A 25,196-nucleotide genomic window follows, 5' to 3' on the forward strand; every position below is an offset into this window, starting at 1 on the left:
GAAGAGCGCTCTCAACCTGTGGGTTGTGAGCCAGTATCAGAGTCGTTCATACCCAACTCAGGGAGCGACACTTCCCTTTTATCGGAGGTGTTAATAGCAGGATAGGATTATACCACTACTCCGCCCAGGCTTAGTGTAAGGAACCAATAGGAGGAGGGTGTTGGCACACCAATTCCGCCCACTCTTACTGTATTTAAGGCCTAGGCTACCAGCACTTATTAATTCGCTGACGAAGCTCTTCGGATGAGGAGCGAAACGTCCGACACCTTCTTCACAGAAGTACAGATGACGTCTCAAGAAGCCTTTTCCTCGATGGACAACTCCTGTACAACTGAGAGCCTACACAGACGTAATGACTAAAGACTTTATTTTAAGATCGATGTGTAGCGAAGCCTCTCTTTTTTTCCCTTTTTCACAATGAGATAGATTGTTCACAAGTTGGTGATCATAAGTAGGCTGTAGGGACATTTATTATTACTCTTATAACATCATAAAAAAAAATATTTTGCATAATTGGCGCCTTTCAGAATCACAAACTTTAAATGAAGCCTCACCATCTCGAGCATAAGCCCATGAATTCATATGGGCTGGGTTTATTCTGAGCATGATTGGACGGACAAAGTGGGCAACTCTTCAAAAGGTATTACTATGTGAACTCAGGACCTTGCTGTGAGCCTCCCAATTTACTGCTGTTTAATGTACTGTGAATCTCACAGGCTGATCCCAATAAGTGCCAATTGAAAATGAACTATTTGCTCCCTTAAACTACATTGTTTGTGCTCGCCGAATCCTCTTCGTGACTCCTTCAGCTTCCTTGGACGTGTGTGTCACTCTCTTCCCTCTCATTGCCCCCCCCCCCAATCCCCTTGCCCTTAACTTGAGCTCAAGCTTCTGTCAGGCAAAATAATGTTTGCCAAATCAAATTTGAATGGATAGGAGGGATGACAACCATTTGCGATGAATGGATTTGCAAGGGTCTTAGTTTCTTTTTGGCAAACGTCGCTGCTCCAAGACATCAACCGTAAGACAGAGTGTCTACGCAGCCATGCATATCTCTGCTATCACTGTTAAAATATTTGCATATTCTAACCATGTATTTCATACATAACATGATTGGATACATCCAGTGGAGATCTGGCAGGCTTGTTTTTAATCGGGTTACTTGCACATTTGTATTAACTAAACTGTGTGCCAAGTTGAGGTTGGATGATACATTGTTTTATACATATTTCCAAAGCAAGAACCATGTTTATTTGTGAAATGGGGGATGCTTCCTTGGATAGAATGAGAGCGTGAGATTAGTTCTTCATTTGAACTTTAGGTGTAAAAATAGAATGGTAGATGAAAATGGTACACAAGGATCTGAAGTGAAAGAAAGCCGACAGCGAGAGCCTGTGTCCAGTCGCGGCCGTGCGAGATGTTGTGGTTATCGTGAGCCGACAGTCTTCCAAGTGTCCTCCTTCGGAACATGACAGTAATGTGTTAGCCAAAATAGGCTGTCTCATTTAGCGCTCAAAAGCATGTGCCTGCCCCACAGCGCTTGTCTTTGTTCTGCTTGTCCCCACTGCATCTTTCGGGCTCTCTTGTTAACAAGTTACACCAGCAACGTTTTGTGCTGCCCTCCACGGCTGAATGCTTCGGGCCCGAATCCCTGAGCACACACACCACACACACAAACACACACCACTGCTCATGGGGACTTGTTCTTGGGAATTGATGCTGGGGAAACACTATTAATTATGACTTCAACTACTTTACAAGCAGCTTTTAGAAAGCAAGTCATTAATACATAGTTATCCTTATTGGATACTCATCTCCCGAAATAATGTAATTTAACACATACTGTATGAAACTACAGCAGATCCCCGCTTTTTGTGTGGGTTACGATCTGGGACCACCAGGGAATGGCGAAAAACCACGAGTAATTTATATGCCCATAAAAATGTCTATTTTTGACACACTGCTAGCAGACATCAGATTCACCTCACAAGGCCAGCTAGCTGGCCCACAGTGATGTCATTTTTTCACCCTCTGATTGGTTGCTGTCTGAAAGCCTATGCCTGAACACTGAAGGATACCAATGAGCTTGAACACATCAGTACATGAATAGTGCAGCGCTTAATTGATCCTGTTCTGACACGAAGCGTACAAACATAACGTTGTCCATCTTTCCGTGTCCATTATATGAACAAATAAGTGACTTTATAGATATCTCTTATACCTGAGTCAGCCTGGGAATTTCCTTATTTTTAGCAAATTTCCCTTATTTTTAAATGCAAATGTTGACAACTATGTTATAGAGCACATTGTACTTGTGCAAAGTACTTGCTACTACTGGGACTGGGGAAACAAACCTTCACACTTGCAAAGTAGTTGTTCAGGTTAAGGTTAGCAGATTGTTTCAAACTCTTGTATTCATAGGTCAATCTCATTACACCCGATTGCACCTTTTTGGCCCCTCTAGTTCCCTTGAATATGAGCAAAACATCTTAAAGCAAGTGTAATCAAGTCCAGTGGCAGTCAATTAAACCTACGGTATATGAAGTGGGCCACGGTAAAACAAATTAATGAAGAAAAAAAGTTACAGTGACTGCTTTATTATCTATTTGAATACATGTATAATATACGGCCCTCTCTCACAGGCCACATTTGTCAGAAATGATGCTATTCTAGATACAAGAAATGGTATGTTTTAATGGCTCTTTTAAATTATAGCAATTATAATTTATAATAAAAATACAACTATAAATACATCCAAATAAGTGATAGATTTATGTACATAAAAATATAATTCCATAATAATTATAAAAAATACAGAAATTATTATGACATCGTAAAACAGTACATTTAATTCCATTCTATTTAGGATGAAGACAAGCAGTTCCCTGCAATTGCATACTGTAAGCGTAAGGAGAGTTCACACGAAAACACCCAACTCATGAGACGAGATGATGCATGAGATTGGGTCCACAAGCAATGTTCCCTGTAATTTTTCAAGTGTCTGAGCATACACGACCTCTATGAGCACTATCGTACGTGCACACTTGTAGCGTCACACCCGTCCAAAACCTGAGAACTTGAGGTAGTCCAACTTCCATTCTGTGGTATTTTGTATATGAGTGGGTTCAAAAGGTCAGCAAGGCATATTTCACAATGTAGCTTTCTTTTGTGCGCGCACGCTTAGCTTAGCGGGCACGTTCTCAAGATGATTTTCTTAAAATTAATGTTAAAATCTTGTTACGTTCTCGTGGACCCAGTCTCGTGCATCATCTCGCCTCGTGGGTGTCCCCTGACACCCTTAGTATTTACTGTGAACTCTCCTTGCATTTTGAGAAAAGTGCCTTAAAATTAATGTTAGAATCTCGTTTTGTCTCGCTCTTGTGGACCCAATCTCATGCAACATTTCGTCTCATGAGTTGGGTTTCTCAATGAACAGCGCAATAACACAAAAATACACTGGACAAACAAACGTTTAATTAATTTTGTTATTATTTAAATGCTTTTTATCCCACGAATTGATGCTTAAAATATATTATTGTCAACATTTTTTGAGACCAAATAAACCACTGTTATGATAATACATAATCATAATAATAATACAGCTGACTGTTGTCGACTTGTCTTTTTCTTTGTTTACGTCAGGACTGTCCACCTGTATTCTTAATAGCTATAATTAAAAAACAATTTATAATTAAAAAACATTATACAAATATTTAAAGTTTTTATTAGTTATCAGTATCATCATTTTAGCTTTTTCTAGTTAGATTTTGCCTTTTTGCTCTATTTTTCCACTTTTGCTGGGTTTTTGTTTATTTAATTTCTGCAATGAGCGACAGTCCACAGATGGCACCTGTGCCACACTTTGGACACCCATGCGTGTTTTGCCTGGAAGGTTTTTCATGATTACTTTGGTTGGTTCTGGTCAAGTTTTCTCACTATGTTGACTTTGACTTAAATTCTGAAGTGTGATTCGGCGCATAAATCTGTTAATATTGGAAGCTATCTGTCACAGCATGAGTGGGCATGTAAACCAAGGAGTCTAGAGTTAAAACAGTAGTGCCGGCATCCACTTCCGTAATATGCCCTGCGCAGGTTTGGCCGCCATGATGGTGAACAGAATCCAGAAACTATGCTTTGAAAACATGTCCTCGGCACACTGCTCAGCTATTATTGCTCTAATAGACGCTCCAAAAGTAGTGCCGGATCGACGGTGTGGCCACCCTTAGTCACTCTCCAGTCACCCCTCTGGCCATCTAGACAGATCAGGTATCAACTTATTGTCACCCCTATGTGAGTAATGGTTTCACCTTGGCCACCCCAATGAATAATGTCTGGCTCCACCACTGTTTGGGAGTGGAGGTGGCATTTAAATCGGGTTAAGGGAAACGTTCGAACCACAGCAAGGACCATTGTTGAATGTGAGTTTTTCTGGTATTCCCGAGCGGGCAATAATTTCTGTTAGCAAATTTTGGCTACAGCAGATGCGTATTGGTGTGAGAAATGCTTCTACCCGTTTTGACAGCATATCAACTATCGCCAAACAGCGTTTCTTTCCCTCGCAGGGATCCAGCTTGGTGAAGTCCATCATTAGATGTTGAAAAGGATACTCTGGAACAGGATGAGCAGTTTGTGACACCAACGGCTTCGGACGTCCTTGATTGTGTTGTGCACAAATCAGGCAATTTTTGCAAAATTGGTTAGCAAAACAGAAAAGATTTTGGTAAACCATTGTTCTTGAATGGCATTATACATCCCCCCCCCTTTAGACACACGTGACAACTTAGCATAAGGATGGAAAGGGCGACGGGGGCAGACAAGGGTTACCACTGGGACCGATCCACACCCCGTTGATGAGGGCTAGCCTGAAGCCAAAGGTGACGGTCCTCAGGGGAGACGAACTGCTGGAGGTCAGCAAGGTCAGCGACCGGAGCCGGAAGGTCAACAGAAGCAGACAGAAAGCAACCGGAAATAGGACGACAAGCTGCAGCCTTGGTAGCGGAGTCACTACGGACATTGCCCTGGGCAACGGGATCACACTTACGCTTACGCTTACATACTGATTTGCGACAAAATGGTGAAAGGATTAGATACCTGAGGAGCAGGAGGAATGATTGCATCATTAACGGCCTGCAGGTCTTGTACAAAACGCCATTCAGTGGGTTGACCCGTTAGCCAGATTTTCTTGACCAAAAATATTCAGGTTTGAAACAGGGAGTTGTCGCAAAGTATAATAATGACAGCTTTGAATAGTGAGTTGAAAACAGGTGCAATTCCCTGCTGAGCCTCTGGAAGGAGGGGATGTCAGTGTCTATGTGGTCGAAAAGAAGATTCAGGAATCAGCTGCATGGTTCACTGTTTTTGATCAGGCCCACATCATATTTGTGGACGGCCCATAAATGGGATGGTACATCTTGGAGGAGGGAAGAGATCTCACCAGGGTTTTAGATGTTGGCGTAGATGGCATCAGGCCTTTTGGAACGCCCATTGTGTGCCAGTATGACTGATCGCCGACAATGGAGCCTGCAAGTGAACACAAGTTTAAAACAGTCGCCAGAATCATTCGTCGTCAGCTTGTCACAGTCCTAAACAAAACGACCCAAATTTTTCCAGCACAAGTCGTGTGACGTAGCGTGGGAAATGTGCGGGGTAGAATAATCAATCGTGAAAAACTGTGATGATGTCAAAAACACAGAGGCAGCTGCATGTGTGCCTGCATGTGGTCGAGATGTTGTAATTAATGTCGCAAAAAATGTCATCTCAAATCTTTCATCGGGCTGTCAGACGCGTGTGCAGTACCCAAAGGGCTTTATGACCGAATTAGTGTCACCGGAATCTACAATAAATTCAACTTATTTACCATTAATAATAAGAGTTGTGGTGGGTTGATCAAGGTAGGCAGTATTCCTCAAAAATGTGTAAGGATTATTGTCGTCTGTGTATGAATCTGTGTCCTGTCTAGCAAATGTGTCAATCAAAAGTGTGTCATCAAATGTGTGTGTCTGTACATCACCAACTCACGAGTGAGGGTCAGCCTGGCATCAGGCGGCGGCGTTGGCAGACGAACTGGGTGTCCACTCGTACCGCCCGTGACGTGGAGGTCCAGAACCAATGTCCGGTTTCGCCACAGTTGAAACTGGTGTTGCTGTCCTGTAATAGGCGTGGTGTCATTGTCCCTTCGTTCGTGGCCTCTCCCGCGCTTTGGTGCTCCTGGGTCACATGGTCGGCCCAGCATTGTGAGACACATCGTGCCCCCTGGCCGCACCCTGCACCTCCTGCGTGTACAGGCACAGAAGTGGAGATAGTGACATGGGTGAAGGGCTGGGAATGGCAGAATTTTCAGGCTCAAGCTGGGTGTCGAGGATGGGTGGTCCTTGGGCGGGCAACAGATCAGATGTTTGTGGTGGAGCATAAAGTGGAGGGAAAGAAAAAGGGTTAATAAAGGCAGCAAACCTTTTTCTTCCTTGCTCGCGAGTGTGGTATCTGTTTTTGTCTTTTTTTTGTTTGTCACTTACTTTCCTTTTCCCATATTCTCAAACATTTTTCATGTTTCTCAATTTTCTGTAAGTCTTTTGCTTTCATCAATTTACTTTCTTCAACTTTTCTTTTTCTTTCTGTAAACTTTCACGCAATGCCAAAAGATGACATTCACTCAAACTTGCCTCACCAAACTGATCCACCCACACTTTACTACAGTCAAGACTTTCTTCCCCATGTTTTGTCTGCATTTGTTATTTTTTAAAGAAATTACATCTGAATTACTACTGTAGGCGTCCTTGACAGCCCAAGTTGTTGTTAAATAAGAGTTTTCTTCGGCATGTAGTGGTATCGCATGGAAATTCAACCACTGGATGACAAAAGGTTTCAGCTGGACAAAATATCAACAAATGTACTCACGTTTATAATTCAGGATTGGCCCCAAGACGGTTTGATAAAATCCTGTGGCGACCAGTTGGAGTCCGGCTTTCAGGTGGTCTTCCCGTCAAGAGCCAGTCACTGTCCGTCGCAAGGGCCGGAGGTCGATCCAGGGATCCCACTTCTGACACAAAGTTGTTTTGGCAATTATTTTATCAAGAAAGATTATCCACAGAAACCAAAAATAGTCTTTTGTCTATTTTATTGTTGAAGCTTTTTTGAAGGCACAATTGAAAAGAGAGCAACGCCGTCTGTCCAAAACTGCCACAGTAACAAAGACACAAAAAAGCATATATAATCAGTATGTGAAAAGTGGTGAACCTTACAAGGAGTGGCCGGCCTACTAAAAAGTGCAGCGACGACTCATCCAAGTGGTTACGAAAGACCCCACAACAACATTCAAAGAACTGCAGGCCTCACTTGGCTCAGTTATTTATTTTTTTTATTTTTTTTTTCCCTGACCTGTCCAGCCTTTAAGGCAAATAGAATTGTTGATCTAAATGCTATCAAGTGCTCAACAGATTTAGTCTGCCAGGGTAAAGTGTGACATACACTTCCCCTGTCATACAGAATTTATTTGACTTGGATGCTTTGTTATTATGCAAATTTGGAGCGGCCGGATCGGAGCAGGAGGGGATAGAGAAGAAGAGAAATGAAAGCAAAAAGGGGGGGGTTTGCGGGGATAAGAGGGGGACAAAAAAGACAGAGACAAGGACACATAAGCAACAACAATTGTGACAACAACAACAGAAACAGAACAGAAACCCCCTAACAGGGCTACAATCAGCAAATGTCTATGACAACTATAAAGACCCTGACTGAAGGGGCAAAATAATATCAACAACCACAATGACATCACTGCATTGAAACAGTCACACATAATAGTAGTAATGAAATTATGATTATGAAACTATGATACTGATCAGAATGACAATAACTGTAATGCACACCATTGTAAAAACTATAATCATATTGCAGACATCACCATCGCTGTAATAAAACCAACAACATAATAACACCCTGGTTAACTCAGTGAGTATTGTGGGGAAGTACGTATGTACTGTGAGTGTGCATATATACGTGTGTACAGGTATCTCGGTATGTGTACAAGTCCTCACATATATATAAAGGTACAAGAATGTGTGAGCGTGTAATTGTCATTGAGAATGCATGAAAGGAGAGGGGGCCCCCCCTCTACCACCTAGAAAGCCCTGCCCCAAATAGCCAGGCCGAGCCCCCACCGCCAGAAAGCCACCGGGCCCACAAAGGCAGGCAAAACAAAGATCACCCCGCCAAGAGCCAGTCCAGAGAGCCCTCCTCCCCGGTAAGACCAGCAAGGGGCCGCAGAGAGGCAATCCCAACGAGAAACAGGTCGCCGGCAGGCTGGAGGACAGCCAACCCCTGAGACCGGTGAGAGATCACACCCCACAAAGGCAGACGGGCACCGGGGGCCAGCAGGCCCAGAGACGAGCCCGGCCCACCCCGGGCCACTCCATGCCCGACCCCCAACACAGGACCGCCCCGCCCAGTGACGCAGGAGGCATCGTCCCCCACCCACCCGACGGAGGCCCGGGCGGCAGAGATGTAATACCCAGCACCTGACCCCACGTAGCTGAACCCGAGGTGTGGAGAACGTGGACCACCAGGGAACAGGAAGACCCCAGGCCACCTCATCCCAACGGCAGGACGCTACCAGCAAGACAGACAGAGGAGCTGGCGAGGAGGAAAGCCAGCAAATGAGCAAGCAGGTGGGCAAACGGGCGAGCAGCCGGCGAACCACCACACAGCGCCAACCGACACCCGGCAGCAAATCCCCGGAGCACCTCCAAGCCGCAGGGAGGCCAAGCACTCAGTCGCCTCAGTTAAGGTCAGTGTTCATGACTCCATTATAAGAAAGACACTGGGCAAAAACGGCTTGCATGGCAGAGTTCCAACACAAACAACACTGTTAAACAAAAAGAACATTAAGGCTCGTCTAAATTTTGCCAGAAACATCTTGATGATCCCCAAGACATTTGTGAAAACACTCTGGGCACGAACTCTGACACGAAAATGAAAATTTTTTATTGAATTTTGCTGTACCAATTTATAGTGCTGCTATAGTGATCTTTCCCCCAATGATTAAGAGTCAAACACAAGTCAGACAGTGCAGCAAGGTGGCACTTAAACAGATAGCCAAGTCACAGTGAACGAAGCTTCCAACTGAGTTAACAAAATTGCAGGATATTTTAAATTCTCAGCGTGACACTTCTCGTAGGCCACAAAAAGTGGTCATGCCCACAAAAAACACATCTGCTCACCAGAAGGCTACATGTATTGTAACTGGGGGAAATAATATTGTATTACTGAAATCGTATTAATGATGACTTACATTATTGTGTTAACAGCAAAGAATGATAGTTTACCCCTCTCACTGGCAGTGTTAACGACTTTTGTCCCAGCAGTCATTTTGAAATGGCAAAACACTAAACAGTTGAACACGTGAGGATTACGCAAAAATGGGCCAAAGCAGAAGTCGTTACATTTTGATGAGGATCTGGATAAAAGTGTGTATGGAAGAATTTATTATCAGTTTGAGTCACTACGGCGTCAGGGAAACTGTCCACACTCATAATAATAATGGCACCACCTGTCTGTTCATCATCCTTCATGAATCAGAAAGTACCCTGCTAAATAACAGATGGACAAACAATGACAAATATGGCAATTGTTTGTCACTTTAATTAAGAGTCCATCCTTGGGCTACTGAATTATGTTAATATTATTATTAATATTATTAGAAATGACCATGATAGTACTGGTAAGACAACAAATCTATGTACAGTACTAGAGATACTCAATATATATATATATATTTATATATATATATATTTTTTTTTTTTCAATATCTGATATTGTCCAGCACTTCATTACTGATACCGATATAGACAGCAGCTCTTTCCTCAAACTAATGTTGTGTAGTGAACATGTTATGCTTCTTCTATTGGATGCATTTCACGAACAAACTCTGTTTGTGCAAAATAAGACAAATTCTGTAATACAGTTGTCCATCGCTACATCGCGGTTCGAACATCGCTCCCTCGCTATATTGAAGTTTTTCAAAAATGAATGAATTAAGAAATGTTCTGTGGTTGATTATGGTCTATCCATCCATCCATCCATCCATCCATCCATCTTCTTCCGCTTATCCGAGGTCGAGTCACGGGCGCAGCAGCCTAAGGAGGCAAGCCCAGACTTCCCTCTCCCCGGCTACTTTGTCCAGCTCCTCTTGGCAGATCCCAAGGTGTTCCCAGGCCAGTTGAGAGACAGAATCTCTCCAACATGTCCACCGGTCGGACGTGCCCTGAACACCTGAGGCATCCGGGAGGCATCCTGATCAGATGCCCGAGCCACCTCATCTGGCTCCTCTCAATGCGGAAGACCAACTACTGCACTCCGAGTTTCTCCTGGATGATAGTGCTTCTCACCTTCTCACAGTTGTGTAAGGGAGAACCCAGCCACCCTATGGAGAAAACTAATTTCGTCCGCTTGTACCTCCAATCTTGTCCTTTCGGTCGCTATCCAAGGCTCATGACTATAGGTGAGGGTAAGAACATAGATCGACCAGTAAATTGAGAGCTTGGCCTTTCGGCTCAGCTCCCTCTTCACAACAACGGACTGATGCAGAGTTCGCATCACTGCAGACATCGCACCAATCCATCTGCTTAGATCACATTCTATCCTTGCACAAGACCCTGAGGTATTTAAACTCCTCCACTTGGGGCAGGATCTCATCCCTGACCCCGAAGAAGGCACTCCACCCTTTTCCGAGTAAAAATCATGGGGTCGGACTTGCAGGTGCTGATTATCATCCCAGCTGCTTCACACTCAGCTGCAAACCGATCCAGTAAGAGTTGAAGGTCACAGCTCGATGAAGCCAGTAGGATCACATCATCTGCAAAAAGCAGAGACCCAATCCTGCAGCCACCAAACCAGAACCCCTCAATGCCAGGGCTGCGCCTACAAATTCTGTCCATAAAAGTAATGAAAAGGACCAGTGACAAAGGGCAGCGCTGGCGGAGTCCAACTATCACTGGAAACTGCTGGCAATGCGAACCAACCTCTGTCACCGGTCATACAGGGGATGAACCGCCTGAATTAGGTGGTCTGGTACCCCATATTCTTGGAGTATTCCCCACATAATTCCTCGAGGATTCCTCCAGAATCCCTGAATAGGCCTTACCAGGAAGGCTGAGAAGTGTGATCCAACAACAGTTGGAACACAGCCTTCTGTCCCCCTTCTTAAAAAGGGGAGCTACCACCCTGGTGTGCCAATCTAGTGGCACCGCCCCCGATGTCCATGCGATGCTGCACATTCATGTCAACCAAGACACACCCCCATCCGGGTTCCTCCCACATTACAAAAAAACATGCATGTTAGGTTAATTGGCGACTCTGTGCAAAGGTATGAATGTGAGTGTGAATGGTTGTTTGTCTAAATGTGCCCTGCAGTTGACTGGCGACCAGTCCAGAGTGTACCCAGCCTCTCACGCGACGTTAGCTGAGATAAGCTCCAGCGTACCCCCACGAGCCTATTGAGGGTAAGCATGAGCATAGAAGATGGATGGATAGAGGTTATCAATAGTATTTCACATAATGACAGAAAATAACTGGGAACCACTTCTTGGTAGACATTTTAAAATGCTTATTTACAGTTTGTAGGGAAAACTTGGAAATAATTTCAGAACGGTGACAATACGAGCATGTTGGTCTGTAGAGCCCGGTGCAATTTGAAGAGGTCTCACTCACGCACCAATAACATTATAGGCAAATAAACCAATACTATCCGATATCTCATTTTTATGGACATTGGTATTTGTTATGGACCAAAGCCACTTCATATGCTCTATTGCTCTCTGGTATTACCATATCTACCTTATTGTGTAACGATATGGGGAAATAACTATAAAGGTACACTTCACTCACTAACTGTGCTACACAAAAGATCAGTGAAGCTAATCCATAATGCCGCTTATACAAAACATACAAAACCTTTATTCCTAAAATCACAATTATTAAAATTTGTTGATCTATGAAATTTGCTAAAATTGTGCATAAAGCAAACAATAACCTGCTACCCAAAAACGTTATACAATTCTTCTCAACAAGAGAGGAGAAATATGACCTAAGGGAAAAATCTAACTTAAAACACTTATATGCAAGAACAACGCTTAAAACCTTCAGCATTTCTGTATGTGGAATCAAATTATGGAACGGGCTGAGTAAAGAACTCAATGCACAATGCACTAAAATGAGCGATTTCAAGAAGCAGTACAAGCAGTTGATGTTTACAAGTACAAGGAAGAAGAGTCCTGTATCACTGTGTACATACAATGCTATGTCTAATCACTCTTACACTTACTAACTCTTTATTTTTCATGAGAACATTGTCCGAACTCACTCATCAACCAACTGTTTTTCAACTATTAACCATTTCATCAGTTATTATTATTATTATACATTCATTATGACTGTTATATAATTTATTTACAGTGACTACAAACCTTGACTCCCATTTGACCACATTGTTATACTGCCTTATTATGTTATTATTATGGGGGGTAGGATTAAATAAGCTTTGCTTCTTCCTGCTCCTTTTTGGACATGTAGAACTGTGAATTGTACCATGTGATGTATTCCGATGAAAATTGTATGCATAAATTAAACCATTACCATTATCATCCCTACTGTACTAAGTAAGGTATTTTTGATAAATTTCACAGCATCTTAAAACAGTTTTGTTCTTCTGTTAATTGGCTTTTTACCCAAACCAACTGATCAACGAGCTCACAAAAAAGTTTGCAATAATACAAGACTAGGCTGAGTTCTAGAAACGGCTGCAAAGTCTATGTAATAATTTAGACTCGCTAGCAGGAGAGAGGCCTTACTGTGCTCTTAGGAAACTGCAACAGCACCTCATCCGTCATCTGTCACCGTCTGTTCAGCCTATCTCCCGGGCCCAGCTGGAGAGCATCCTCCGTCTCTACGTGCCCATGGACGCACAGTGCCTCAAATATGATGGATGAAGGGAGTGTGTCTGCCTCTTTCTGCAGAGCATGACTCCATTTACACCTACAATGTTACCGGGGAGCGCTCTATTGCTCATGGGTCCCCGTGTTGTCCTGATCCTGACCACTTTTATGAACAAGTGCAGACAGATGTAGGCCACACTTTCCCCCCTTTTTCACTCGTTACGTGACTCTAATCTTAACACTCGTGTTAAAATGCAAGTGGATGCTCCAGGAACAAAAATGCAGTTGCATATTAAAATGTTCCTGTCAATGCATGACAATAGAAATGAGTCATAGTGAGAGCTGCGGAATGGCGTTGTGACTGCAATCTGACATTAAATCATTTCTAAAACAGTATGACTGAATATTGTTAAACGAAGTCAAATTCCCATTGACCAGCAAATTGTGGGTTTTTGAGTTTGTGCTTTGGTAAAACCTCACATATATTTTCCATCGTTTTTTGTACATGGAGTTTATAGTTACACTATGTGTATTTTATTTGCTTTGTTTTTTCCACTATAGAAAATACTCAATAACGTTATTGAGTATCACCACAGCAAGTCAATGACATTCTTGGTTTTGACTTAGCTTTTACACCAGATACCCATCCTGACATAACTCTGTCCGGGAATAGAAGCCATGCTCCCTGTCATGAAAGGCAGAAGCATCTGCCATTACACCACCAGGGATACAGCCTGAAATATATACATACAATGAGTTAATCAGGAATTCTCAACTCTTGGGTGATGACCCAAAATTGGGTCATTGGCCCTTTTTCAGTGGGCTGTGGGCCTTAGTCTTGTGGTTTTATTCTGAAGGGGATTTTTTAAATCAGCGGGGTGTCTATTAATACTCCTATAGGTGGCAACAATTCTCTGTAGTGCTATTCAAACCCGCTGTCATAGAAAACAAGCGATGTTTGTTATTAGTCTACTGCCATTAAGATGTTGAATGTGGCAGTCCTGTCTTTTGTTGAGCCTTAGAAAGTGTATTTTAAGGCTTATTATACAGGGTCAGGCAAAATGATCTGACACATTTGTAGGTTAAATAAAAGGCAAATAAAGTAAAGAAAAAAGAAAGTGTTTTTATTTTTGAAAAGCACATATAATGCCATTCTGTTTCATTATGTTTTAAAAATGAAATCAGTCAAATGGGATCCATTATTGTCCACACACTCAATGCAGATCCAGTAGCTCTGAAGTTGGTAACCCATAACGAGATCGTGTTTTGAGCTGGTACGGGATCATGTCTACCAAGGTTGAAGTGCAAACAAAGCAAACTGGCATTATATGAACAAAATGGCATTATACGTACTTTTCGAAAATAAAAACACTTTTTTGTTTCTTTACTTTATTTGCCTTTTATTTAACTTACAAATGTGTCAGATGATTTTGCCTGACCCTGTATATTGGCTGTTTAAGTGGAGTTATCTATTTAATGACCATATTTCGTGCTGATGGTTCCATTAACTTCAAAAAGCCAAGCCTTATTAAGTTATCATGAGTGATCATGATTCACTACAACTGGTAGTTTCTATTTGGCAGCATAGCGTTATTTATTTGACATCATTCATTGCATTGATCAATACTCAGAGTCAAAACAAAAGGGAAGTATAAGGAACTCTGAAAATCTAAGGAGAGCTATAGCTATATACAAGTTGGAAAAGGCCACTGTTTTAAAACAACTGGACATTCCAAGATCATCAGTTCAAATAATTGTTACACAAGTACAAGTTATTTAGTTTTGTCACCACTTCACCAAGGTTCAAAAGACGATCCATACTGTCTAGTTGTCATTCTGTTGGCTAAGTTGTAGGTAGTGACACACATCATTTCTGCAAAGACATCATCAAATATGTGTGTATATGTAAGTTGTGTAACTGTGGTTTTAAGGCAGGCGTGTCTAAACTTTTCCCAGCAAGGTAAAGGTACGGTACCTTTGTTTGGACAAATATAACTGTGACAACAAAAATAGCTCATAAGAGTTAAATTTTTTGGCAGTACAATGCTGTAGCTATTCATGTAAGAACTTAAGTGATTTTGGTTATGATCAAGAAAACCATGGAAGTTGCTAGATATCAGCTCTTAAATTAAACTCTTATGAGCTATATTTGTTATCATCATTATATTTGTTCAAACAAATGTACCTTTAGTTGTACCAGGCATTAAAATGGATCAATATACTGATCAAAACGGTGTCACCTAGTGGTCACCACCAGCATTCTATTGCTGTAAAATATTAAAATATAGACATATTTCAAAGATAAAAAAGACAGTAGTTGCTAAAATGTATTTATTTTGTTTTAATGGATAAGGGATAATATGTCAAAGTTGTGCAATGTTGAGTGTTCATAAATGAAAAGACTAGTAGGGCATAGTTAGTATAATCAGTGTTAACTCTCACATTTATGCGCTAAGCATTGTTCTGCCAGCGGCCCTCCCTCGCTCTATTGGCGGTGACAGTGATGCTTTTGGCAGTGATAATCTTGTGGGAACTCCTCATAATGCTGCATAACAATTACTTGCTCATTTTTTTGTAAAGTACACCAGCTGGGATGGTTACATTTTTGAGCGTAAGTAGAATAATGTGACGTCAAACTCCCCCTCTTATGTGAATGCGCACTGAGCACAAAACCGAGAACTGAACTTGACAAAGTTAGTTGATAACCACTGTTGTGGTACCGTTTAACTCTGTTTGGGGAATTCAGCTTTTGTTGAGCTCCATCTTGAGCACAAAGCCTGGGTTTGTTGAGCCACTTTCGCTGTATACCTGCTCTGCTACTTGCATGTATTCCTATACCCAGTTCTGCCTTCTCCGTTGGTTATTTAGTCGTATTTGCTAATCGTCTAGCCCCTTGGTGTGTTTGTGCTACTCACTACCTTAGCACTCCTATGTATAATCAGTCCTTTGCACTGCACCCTGTGTTCATTTTTGTACATTCCCGCTCTTTGTGAGTAGACTTATTGCCATTAAAGATGTTGTATCCAAGCCAACCACCATGTTGCCGCATCCTGAGGTGACGCTACAACATAAAATAGCAAAACGTAACTGCGACTTTATTCTCATAATAGTTTCACTTTATTCTTGCAATATCACAGCTTTTTCCCAATCTAATTTTCCAAAAATTACAAGTGAGTTTTTTTTTTTTTACTAATATTGTGGAAATTATTTTTTCCTTATAGGATTACGATGATATGCTTGTCAAATGTTTTGTCGTAATTTTACAATTTTTTATCTTAATATTATGACTTTTTTTTCTAATATTTCTACTTTATTCTTGTAAAATTAATGCTCTTTTCCCATTTTCGTGTTGTTTTTGTTAGTTTTGTTGTTTTATTGTATTTTTAAAATGTGCAGAGGACTGATTAAAAAAAAAAAAGGTACGGGCCGCACTTTGGACACCCCTGTTTTGAAGCGTCAGCATATATATCCTAACAAACATTTCAATATTTCCTTAATCTCAGCACACTACAGTTGTCCCACGCAATATTTCAGTTTGATGATCCCTGCCTCGTGTTTGGTAGACTGTTGTCTATTATTTAAAAAAAAACGACTGCAGTAATGACACAAAACATTGAGACGTTATCTTATATTACATTACCTTACACTGCATGAAGTCACGAAGTCCGCCATGGCATGTCCACATGATAGAGTGAAAAAAGAGTTCTCTTTCCATTCCATGTGGAAGTGGTAAGTTTTTAGCTTCTTAAGTTTAGAAGAAATACATTTGAGGCTAACTGGTGAGCTCGCTAGCGTACAAGCTAGTGGCCGTCTCGAGTCCCTTCAGCCTAAGAGTTGCGCAATGTGTTGTAAACAATGAATAATAGGAATGTAAAGGTGAGTATAGGCATGTTATTTCTTGTCTACGGGGCTCTAATAAAGTTAAAAACTGCATTTACTGTAGAAAGTCATAAACAGGTTGTCTTTCGTCTAACTAGCAAAATATTTCATTTATTACCATTTAATCCTATATTGTGGAAATGTATGTATCGTGCTCAGGTGTGGAACCAGTGAACTGCTATAAACTAGGGACAACTGGAATTCTCAATTTACAAGAGTACTTTTTCTGCTACACAAATGTACACTAGGTCCCACTAGGCCCAATTTCTTTTTAGTCTTGTTTGGAGACGTCTCTGTGTTGCTCTGAATGAGTCATACCATAAAGGGTTTCTTTAAAATATTTTAAAAAGGAGTTGCACCAATTTGTTACCACTGATGAATGAAAATGTACAGGATATGATACTGACACGTGCAATGAATAAATTAGATCACTGTCAAGTTTGTATTTGAATACTGAGCTGATTTTGAACATTTTAGTTATGTGATTGAAAGAAGAGCCTTTCCGCCTGAACGTGTTCCCACTGAGTTCCTGGTGGAGTTCAGCTGAAAGCAGGCGTTCAGACTGGAAGTGAATGCTGCCAGTAAAATCTTGTGAGATAGTGACAACTAAAACATGCTCATTATGGATTTATCGCAATCATCGTTCAGTTCAGTTTAGTGTAGGCTGACCATATTTTGATTACCGAAAGCCAGAACAACGAGATACAAGTTAGACAAGTGAAGATGAGTACTATGAGTACTATCTATATCCAAAGATGCAAATTCCAAAGGAGGAACGTTCAAAACCTGCACAATACATAATACATGTGATGATGTGATGATAAATCATCCTGATGTGGACTGTGGATAGCAGGGGTGTCCTCCTCCCTGAACCAAACTTATGCTTGGCAGCATACCTAGTAGTGGAAGACTCCAGGCTTTCTTTGCATCCAGTGATGATGTGTCCGAGTGTAGCTGGTGTGGAGCATCGGGGGGATGATGGATCTTCACCCAGCCACTGGTTCAGAGATTTTGGGGGGGATGGAAGGACATCGTAGGTGGCACGAATGAGGAAACTTATCCTGCTTGCCTCCATCTTCACTGAAATTGATTTCAAAAACAGAATGACACAGGAACGTGAGGTCAAATGCTTGTTAAGTTGTGGAATGTAACCAATATTGTCGGGAAAAAAGTGCCCTCTACTGCTACTGGTCCTTGAACTATAGCATACCCAGTTCAAGGAAGCATTTAACTATACTTGGAGAGAAAGCCAAAATGCCCTGGATGCATGACAGTATGTTTAGTCATATTTACCTATTACAGTACTGTGATAATGGAATGAGCTGCAGGCTAAAATGGACCCATTACTAACACCTCTTGTAGAAGAAACAGAGGACAGTTGGGTGTAAAACACGCAATGCCCCTGATGTAATAGAGAACCGTTCTTGCTGATTCAAATTTACAAAGAGAAAAATCCAATAGGGATTTTCCTTCTCATGGAACACTAGAGCGCTTAAAAGAACATAAACTCAGAAGACAGTGTATTTTCCCCATGAAGCAAGGGTGCTGTCAAAATATTGAAACAATACCTTTGTCTTCATGGGATGAGAAAGTAATCTCAAGTATAATCACTTTTGACCATTAATACGTCATTCTAGTATGTTTCTGCATTGCTTAAATGCGCACGTGTGTTTTTTTTGGCATGTTGTTATACATGTTGACATACGAGGGTTATCAAAAAAAGTTCTAGGACTGGTACCACAAAAGATACCGCAATCCCTCAGCACTTCGTGCGTTGAATTTCGCGGCTTTGCTCTATCATGGTTTTTGAAATATATTAATTCATGCTGTTTTGTGGTTAAACGCGGTCAAAAATAGTCAAAAATATACATACTTAAGAACATTTTACATATCATTTCTTTAAATAAAAAAATGTCAAACATAACAATGGCTAAATGAATTAAATTAGTGGTCCCCAACCCCCGGGCCGCGGCCCGGTACCGGGTCGTGGGTCATTTGGTACCAGGCCGCACAGAAAGAAAAAATAATTCCATTATTTCATTTTTTTAAGGTTTTATTTTAAAAAAGTGGCCGGATTCTCTCTGTTCGTCCATCTGGACATCTGGACATCCGTCTCACTTGACTCATGTCCATTGTGCGTGTGCTAACTTTCTCTCGCCGCACAGATAGACTACTACTGTATTTTTAGCATTTTTCTCTCACCTCATATTTGGTGTCAAATGCTGATACTATGTGGGAATGCATAAAGGTAAGTTTTGATAACTTATTGAGTGCTAATGTGCACATTTGTCTCAAGTTAATTCATGCTAGCGCACTGCCTTTTACCACACACGTCAAACAGCAATGTAATAATCTCTCTGGAAAAACTCCAGACATAAGATAAATTACATCGCTATAATGTACGAACCCCAACCCCGCGAACCCCCCGGTCCGCAGGAGATTTGTGGGAACACAAGCCGGTCCGTGGGTCAAAAAAGGTTGGGGACCACTGAATTAAATTGCAAATATAAGGCATTCAGAAGACTCATTCAAAGACGATGTGAATGATATGCATTAATGTTGTCATGAGTAGTGTGCTGCTCTCTGCTGCCATCTAATGTTCACTCTGTCGCAGCACCGCTAATCATCAGAGGAGGAGCTTGGTACACCTGCAGGCAATTAACTCAGGACTACTTAGGCCTTGCAGCAGTTCCCAGTCTTTGCCAGAACGTTTTCCCAGTTACACCTGATTCCCTTGTGTACCTATTGTCTTTTTTGTTAGTTATTAGTATTACCTTTTTCCCTCGGCTAGGCCCGGTGTTTTTGTTATCATTTTTCTGATGGACATTTATGTTTTTGTATTATTGTGAACTTTATTAAATATTTTTTGTCACACGGAAGTTGTTGTCCTGTCTGCTACTTGGGTTCCAACTACGAACACCCGTCACCCCGTGACAAATGTTACAAATGACAAATGTTATGTTCGGTGAGACACACAAGCACCGGACTTGATCGGTGGAACAACAGGATTTTATTGCAGGTTTGAATGATCTCACAAAAGGCAGAATAATCCCTAATAAAAACACGAACTACTGTTGAGGTCATTACCCACGCCAAGCTGAAACTCAACTCTGAACACCTGACGTCACATACGCTGCTCTCCTAGCACCGGAACAGGAACACATTTATCACAACACACACGGGCACGAGTCTGTTTTACGTCTTAAATCGCTTATTTTCTATTATTATGTCTACTAGGTAATATGAGTGCAAAGGTGACTATAGGGGTGTTAGTCCATGTCTAGAGAGCTCTAATGTTAAAAATGTATTTAGAAGGTCATAAACAGGTGTTCTATGATCAAACTATGAACATATTTCAAATAGAAATAAGGAATCCTACTTTGCAGAAATTCACGGTAGGGTGTGGAACCAATTTACCACGCTAGACGAGGGATTACTGTCTTTCAAATCCAAATGAAAAAGTACAAGTTTTCCCCTTCGGAGTAATCCCCCTGGAGTCTTTCCAAGCTTCTCTGCTACGCCTTCATGCGCACCTGGAAGGATTTTTCCGGGATCCTCTGCAGTTCTGTCATGCACGGCCATTTTGATGTCATCTATGTTTTCAGAACAGGTCCCCTTAAAGACCCCCTTCAGCTTGGGAAAGATGGTTCACACAGAGCTAGGTCGGGCGAGTAGGGAAGCTGCTCCAGGATCGCCATGTTCTTCCCAGCCAGGAACTGTCGGATGCTTGCGACGTTGTGAGCAGTCACATTGTCGTGGTGAAGCAGCCACGAGTTGTCCTGCCACAGTTCCCACCTCTTCTCGCGCACAGAAACAAAGCAAACGCCGCAGGATCTCTTTGTAGACGTCCTGGTTGATCATCTGGGCCTGTGATAAGAACTCGCACGAACGAACGAAGCATGCAATCAACATCAACAGTCCTGGTACTTTTCTGACACACCTCATAGATAATCAGACTCAACCATTAGGAGCAGATTGTCAATTACAGTAGATGCTTTTCGAGTTGTGAATGGTTTTCCTATTATGACATAAATCCTTAATTTAATACGGGTTTAGTTGTCACGTCCTGCATTGACCCCCATTGTTTATTTCTCCTTGCTTTCCACTGCCCTCTCGCCTGTGTTTTCTTTTCTTTCCAGGAGCCCTTTTGCTGGCTGGAGGCGAGGCAGCTGGGCTTACCTGAGCTGGATTGGAGGTGTCCTACTTTTGTAAGATGATGGACAGCAGCTGGGAGATGCTGGTTTATTCCTCTTTGCTCAACCACGCGGACGTTGGCTTGCCTGCCAGCACCTTTAATTTTGGACTTGCATTTTTTGTGTTTTCTAGTTGGACTTCAACATTCTGAAGCGTCTCCTCAGGTGAGTCCAGTTGCCTCTCCAGCCTTCCTGTTTACCTGTTGGATTATTCCTGTGGTGCCTGTTTCTGTTTGCTCTCCACGCACCACCTACTTTTACGAACTATTAAAAGCATTATCTCCACACCTGGGGGTCCGGTCCTTTTACAACACGTCACATTAGTACTGTTTTATTCTTGTCTTTTATTTTTATTGTTTAAAATGGGGTAGCACAGTAGTGCGTGTGGTTAGCACCTCTGACTCACAGCCATTTGGCTCTAGTTTAAAATGTTGCCTCAGGCCTCTCTGTGTGTTTGCGTTCTCATTTTGCTTGCCTTGGCTTCCCCCAGGTATGCCGGAGCGTCGAAAATGTCCATAGGTGTGGAAGTGAGTGTGAATGGTTGTACTGTATGTCTGTAAGTACACTGTGATTGACTAACATGTACAATACCTCTTACCCTAATGTCAGTTGGAATAGGCTCCACCTGACCCTTGACCTTAACACAAAATGAATTAATGTATAATGCCGCTTCAAGTCTCTTTTTTTTTTTTTTACAACTAATATCACATATATCAAACACCACCAACAACAAAAAAATACATTTTCCTTGCAGAAATGGTGTTGAAAAAGCATGACTCGGGATAATGGTAGTCTGTCTTTTTCATGAAACAGATTCCCGATATTTTTGTCCTGTTTGGGCATTGTTTAGTTTGATATTTATTCCGTTCCAGTTATTTATTTATTTATTTTTTCTGCTGATCCTGTTCCTATCGATTGGACGCACTCTGTTGCTGCTGAGAGCGATGGGTAGGTGGTGCGTAGGCGTTTTATGATTCGTCCTCATCCTCTCTCCATCCTGTAAAGTGCTTAACGACAATCAATCTTAACTCCTCTCCTAAGGAGATAACATCGACCATGGGCTTGGTATTGATTTGTGAAGAGGACTCCAGGTGGTCTTTCCACAAACCTCACCTGCTAGCAGTCAGAGAAAAATACAGATTTATGAGGAATTGAGCATGGTAACATTGATAGTAGTATACCAGTATGCAGTATGGAGTGCATATCTGATAACACTGGGGAGATAGCCATGCTTAATTCAATTACACGTCTGGTGAACACAGCTATTGGATTCGTTGCTTCGGATAATAAATTGTGAGGCCTGTTGGGTTGTTTGTCGGTTACGTCATTTTGAGGTGTCTTCAACCTTAGTGTGGACGGTCAGGCTTCATTATGACATGAAAGTTGATCATAAGATGCTTCATGCTTAGTCTGTCATTCTCCTGCTCTGCAGTGTTTCCAAAGAGTCTTATAATCTTATTAGGATAAAGATTTTATCATCTCATATGTGTGTGGGGTTTTTTTTGGAATGCTGATTTTGCACCGCAATGCGTGTCATTCTGAATCATGTTTAGTCGTGACAGACCAATGGCTTGTGTCGTAAGAAGCTATCCTAAAAATGGCAGTTCACTACTTCAGTCCTTTATGACACCCACTATTCATTGTGAATAAGAACAGCCTTGAACTTCCTCTGAGGCATCTTCATAAGAAACAAGCCCGCAGTTTGATGCAGATTGTAATAAATGAACGCCTTTGTTGTTACATTAGAATATTGTATTTGGCGATTTCAAACCCTATATCTATGTGAGCCCTAGCTGACACTGTATAAAAATCAGGCTTTAGAAAGATGTACTCAGTTTTGAATGAGACTGCCAGAGAACATCCATCCATTCATTTTCTATGCCGCTTATCCTCACTGGGGTCATGGGAGTAAGCTGGAGCCTATTACAGCCGCCTTCGGGCGAGAGGCAGTCTACACCCTGGACTGGTCGCCAACTGCCAGCAAACAAATAAGATAAAATGGTTTTACTGGAGTTGTAATTTGCGGTGCCGTAATAACTGCATTGCCTCAGACTGAGAGGTGTTTCTCAAATGTTCCTCTTTCATGCAGCTAAATCAGATATTAAAAATATCTGTAACCTCTGAAAACTGAGCAGAATAATTTTTGTAAAAAAAAATAATAATAATACAGCTCTTTTACATGTATTTAGCTCCACCTTTATCTAATACTGTGCCTGTATGTATGTTTTATGTATCTGACTGAGATTACAACCACCGCATCAAATATAACAGACATGCATTGATTTTGGCATTTCTCACCGCTGTAAGCACCAAAACCACAGGGAAGCATCATTATTCAGAGGCATCACTTTATTGTGACACGTGCAGCGTTTATGACAAAATAACAGGACACACTAAATTTCCTTTAACTGCTGTCCTTGCAGTCTTCAAAGCATTTGCATTTGTCACCCTGCATGCATTCGCTGCAGGTTCATGCAACGTAAAACCCTAGCCCCTTGAGCACCTCTAAATTTAATCTCTAGTCCCTTAAACATACCACTGTTGATCGGATTTGTAATTTTAATGTACCATGGTATCCTATAGCTATCAGGGTGTCTTAAAAAGTGTCAAATCCAATCATTTGAATGTAAGGCCTTAAAATGCCTAAAATTCTCTTAAAACCTCGTAAAATGTCTTTAAGGGATAGTTCTGATTTTTTGAGTTGAAGTTGTATGACATCCCCATCATCATTGTGGTGCATCAACAATGACTTTTCCTCCATTTTGTCCCGTGAGCCGAATTCTGGTCGGTTTTTGGTGTTTAAGAAAGCAGTTCCGGCTAGTTTGTGGGTCACTTAAGGAAAGACTTTTGCTTCTCAAAACAATATGCATCCATACATTTGCATCACAAAATCATTGTCCACGGAAAAGTCAGAACTCACAATCGATTGGTGTGATTTTCTCTCCCTTCATATCACTCACTCACATATCACTGCTGTGGTACAAGTCATGACAACATTGTGGTGACAACATTCCTTGTAGCACAAAGCCAATGGCATACCTTGACGAACCGGAATACACGGATGCCAGACCTCGGCAGATGGAGTTCGAACGGGCAAGAGAGAGAGAGGAGTGACAGAGAATTGCTGAAGCAGGACCCAGAACTGTAGCTGTGAGTAGACTACAGTATGCCTATATTCACTTTTTTCCATCTTATTTTCACTAATTTACAAAAGACACTGGACATCTATGTCAGTTTTTTTTTTAGAAAGTCACATATACACTAGGTCCCCAACTAACGAACACAATTGGTTCCAGACGACCGTTCTTATCTTGAATCGTTCTTAAGTCGGGGAAAAGGTAATATTACCAATGATATAGGTACTACATGTACGTGTATACATATACAGTATATGTGTATGTATGTAAATATGAGTTTGGATGCAGTAGTAATATTAAACGAGGATAATTAATGAAAAAAACAATAATAAAAGTGATATAATAATACGTAATGATAAATGTTATTTACCTTTGAAGAGGAGTCGCCGAGCATACGTTGTTGTGGTGGAGTTGGAGGAGGAGTTATTGAAAAAGTACAAGTCGTCATGGTCGTTAGACTCTTCTAAAAGAGGTAGTGTTCTGTGGGTGGTGTAGAATTAAGCAGGTCTATTAACTCTTCATAACTTTAATCACACGCTCTGTCCGGGTTGTACAATTTAGCTTTCCATTTAGCTTTACACTGTATCTCCCCAACTCTTCCTCTGTTGGTCTCATTAGCTCTAAGGCTGCATTAGCAGTGCCACAGTGCCCTCTACTGGTCAAGCATGTACAGTAGCAGTATAAATACTGATTGAGCGACTGACTACAAGGCTAAATAAAATAAAATATAGACCAGTCGGCTTGTGTTCGTATCCGCAAGTGTTCGCTAGTTGGGTGTTCGTAAATTGGGGACCTAGTGTATATATATTGTGAGTGGAAGCATACTGATGGACATCTGGACGACGTCACGTCTTTTTATCCATTTATATATCTTTAGAACACACAGAAAAGACAAATCGTGTGTTCAAGTCTCACATGAAGTTTTTGGATGAAGGGCAAAATTCCAAAAAAAAGTGCAGTTTTCCTTTAAAGCCCAGATAAGTCTGCACCACTTTTAACATTTTTTGGATATTTTCTTTTGTGACAATACCACTCTAGCCAGCCTCACTTTAACTCTATCGCGT

This window comes from Dunckerocampus dactyliophorus, chromosome 3 (assembly GCF_027744805.1).
Source record: "Dunckerocampus dactyliophorus isolate RoL2022-P2 chromosome 3, RoL_Ddac_1.1, whole genome shotgun sequence".
NCBI lineage: Eukaryota > Metazoa > Chordata > Actinopteri > Syngnathiformes > Syngnathidae > Dunckerocampus > Dunckerocampus dactyliophorus.